Source organism: Myotis lucifugus, unplaced genomic scaffold (genome assembly GCF_000147115.1).
Source record: "Myotis lucifugus unplaced genomic scaffold, Myoluc2.0 scaffold_442, whole genome shotgun sequence".
Lineage (NCBI taxonomy): Eukaryota > Metazoa > Chordata > Mammalia > Chiroptera > Vespertilionidae > Myotis > Myotis lucifugus.
In genome coordinates this window covers 701860-705207 of record NW_005871490.1, presented here as the reverse complement: position 1 = coordinate 705207, position 3348 = coordinate 701860, and the positions used below count along the sequence as shown (strand labels likewise).

General features: G+C 43.2%; 1 protein-coding gene across 6 annotated transcripts in view; it reads right to left on the bottom strand.

Moving 5' to 3' along the window:
• RBM33 (RNA binding motif protein 33) overlaps positions 1–3348 on the bottom strand; it is a 114631-nt gene that overhangs the window by 73384 nt on the left and 37899 nt on the right. The window lies entirely within an intron of this gene.

The following is a 3348-nucleotide window of genomic DNA, read 5'->3' as shown; positions in this document are numbered from 1 at the left end:
GCACCACCACCTACGGTAAGCTTCAAATCAGCAGGACTGGTCTTTTTCCTCAGTCACTGCTTCTCACTAAAACCAGGTTGTACCTTATATTTCATTACATCCCTATTCCTACAAAAACTCTGCCTGATCTAGCCCCCAAAACTAAATGTTTCTCGTCATCAACAATTCTCACTGCCCATTTTACTCATGTTCCTTTTGACACCAATCGCTCTTCACCTCAATATTATGTCTTAGTGACCTACTGTTAGATACATACTGAGTACTAGGTTCATTTAAATATTTTTTATAAACTTAAAAAAATTAACTCTTTATTTTCATAACTCATAATATTTAAATGTCCTTTATTCATAACAATGAAAAATGAACTGCTTCACTGGCAAATGTACAAGAAAAATATTAAACTAGCAATGCAATCATTTTGTATCCTTTCCCCAACATTTTCTGTGTAAGAAGATCAGCTACAAATGTACATACTCATTGTTATAAATCCTACAAGTAGAGGCACATCTTCAGGAGCGCAAATGCCTGAAAATAGAATGATGAAGGTAAACTGTAACTTTATTTTAGGCCTAGTGATTGCAATACCACCTTTTGGTATTCTATTCACAATACTACAGAGCTTTAAAGTACTAAAATCTTGGCATTTTGTTGGTCTGATACCATTATTTCTCTCTTATTCGATAGCTGAAACCAAAATGAGTGACATTTAAGATGGATCCAGCTAGGTGTGTGCTGCACTACACTCACACTGAGCGCAGGTGAGCTCATTCTCCACCTCCATCCACAATGTTCCAATTTATAACTTTTTAAATGTTTGTATTGATTTCTTTATTAGAGAGAGAGGAAGGGAGAGGGATAGAGATAGAAGCATCAATGAGATCCCTTACTAGGAATCAGGCCTGCAACTGGGACATATGCCCTGACCAGGAATTGAACCAGTGACCTCTTAGTTCATGGATCAATCCTCAACCACTGAGTCACACCAGCCAGGCCACAATGTTCCAACTTAATGTTTCAACCAAAGACTGGGAATCTGATTCTGAAGGTCCAGATGGGGCCTGAGATTCTGCATTGCTAACAAGTGTGAGGTAAAACCCGCATGCTGGTCTAGCAACCATCCCCTAAAAGGCCACAGGAGAGAAGAAATGACTACCAACGAAGCAAAGACTCCATCACAACTGTCATTTCTAATTCAACCATCAACAATACTAGTAGTAATAGTTCAAAGATTTTTCAAACAAGCTGAATATAAAATACTGGAGGCCCGGTGCACAAAAATTCGTGCACTCGGGGGGGGGGGGGGGGGGGGGGGGCCCCCAGGCTGGGCTGGGGCCCCCCCCAGGCCGGGAACCCTTGGGGGAAGCCCCCCGCCGGGTGAGGCCCCCCCCTGGGGGGAATAGGGCTAAAGTGGGGGGCAGAAATCCCTCTGATGGCTTAAGCCCACTCCCCATGGTGAGTGGGCCTAAGCCACAGTTGGACATCCTTAGTGCTGCCGCGGAGGTGGGAGAGGCTCCTGCCACCACCGCTGTGCTCACAGCCATCAGCCTGGCTTGTGGCTGAGCGGAGCTCCCCCATGGGAGCACAGTGACCACCAGGCAGCAGCTCCTGCATTGAGCGTCTGCCTCCTGGTGGTCATTGCGCGTCATAGCAAACGGTCATTCCACCATTAGGGTCAATTTGCATATTACCCTTTTATTATATAGGATAGAATGACAGAACCAAAGCTAATACAGTTTATTCTATACCCATACCTCCAGCTAAGAAATCTAAAGAGGACCAAGGTGAATTGAAAACTGTTTCTTTGAAACAAAAGAAAGAAATAAAAGGACAGGCTGGAAATGAAGGATTAAACTGTGTTTATTAACAGGCAACATGATCATTCGTCTTTCCCCAATATTATCTAAACATACAATGCAATCTTCATCAAAATCCAAATAAATTTTTAGTAGATATTGACAAATTACAGACTTTATTTGGAAATGCAAAGGTCCTAGAACAGCCCAAACAACCTTGAAAAAGAGAACAAAATTGGTGGATTTACACTACCTGATGTCATGTCAAAGTAATCAGGACATGACAGTATTGTCAATGAAATTAAAAAAAAGAGATTCCAGAAAGAGATCCTAATTTAAGTGGTCAATTGATGCTCAACAGAAGCCCTAAGGCAATAAATTCAATAGGAAATCAAAGTCTTTACAATAAATAATGGTGCAATGACTAATAAACAGAGGAAAAAAATGAATCTCATACCACACACACATTTCTTAGTTGAGATAGATCAGGGACCTACGCTAAAAACAGTTAATACTATTAAAGCTTCCAGAAGAAAACATGGGATATTATCTTTGCAACTTTGGGGTAGGCAAAGATATCTTCGGTCACAAAATTAGTGTTCATCACAATAAAAATGTTCTGCCCAGCCGGTGTGACTCAGCGGTTGAGCATTGACCCAGAAACCAAGAGGTCACCCATTCTATTCCTGGTCAGGGCACATGCCCAGGTTGTGGGCTTCATCCCCAGTGGTGGGGGCATGCAGGAGATAGCTGATCAATGGTGTTTCTCTTTCATCAATGTTTCTATCTCTCTATCCCTCTCCCTTCCCCTCTTAAAAAAACCAACTTAAAACATTTTTTTAAAATATATTTTATTGATTTTTTACAGAGAGGAAGGGAGAGAGATAGAGAGTTAGAAACATCAATGAGAGAGAAACATCGATCAGCTGCCTCCTGCACATCTCCTACTGGGGATGTGCCCGCAACCCAGGTACATGCCCTTGACCGGAATCGAACCTGGGACCTTTCAGTCCGCAGGCCGCCACTCTATCCACTGAGCCAAACCAGTTTTGGCCTAAAACATATTTAAAATAAAATTTCTGCTCATGATAAAATACCTTTAAGAAAATTAAAAAACAAGCCACAGGCTCAGAGGAAATATTCGTTATATATATAGAGAGAGAGACATACTAGTGTATTTTATTTATATATATAAATAAATATAAATATAAATAAATAAAACTAGTGGCCCATGAAATTTGTGCACAAGGGTGGGGGGTGGGGGGGGGGGGGTGTCCCTCAGCCCAGCCTGAACCCTCTCCAATCTGGGACTCCTTGGGGGCTGTCCGACCTCTCGCAATCCGGGACCACTGGCTCCTAAATACTCACCTGCCTGCCTGTCGCCTCTAACCACTCTGCCTGCCAGCCTGATCATCCCCAACTGTCCCCCCTTCCAGGCTGATTGCCCCCAACTGCCCCCCCTTTCAAGCTGAACACTCCTAAAGGGCCTTTCCTGGCAGGCTGAAGGCCCCCTAATGCCCCCGGCACCGGGCTGAAGACCCCAAACTGCCCCACA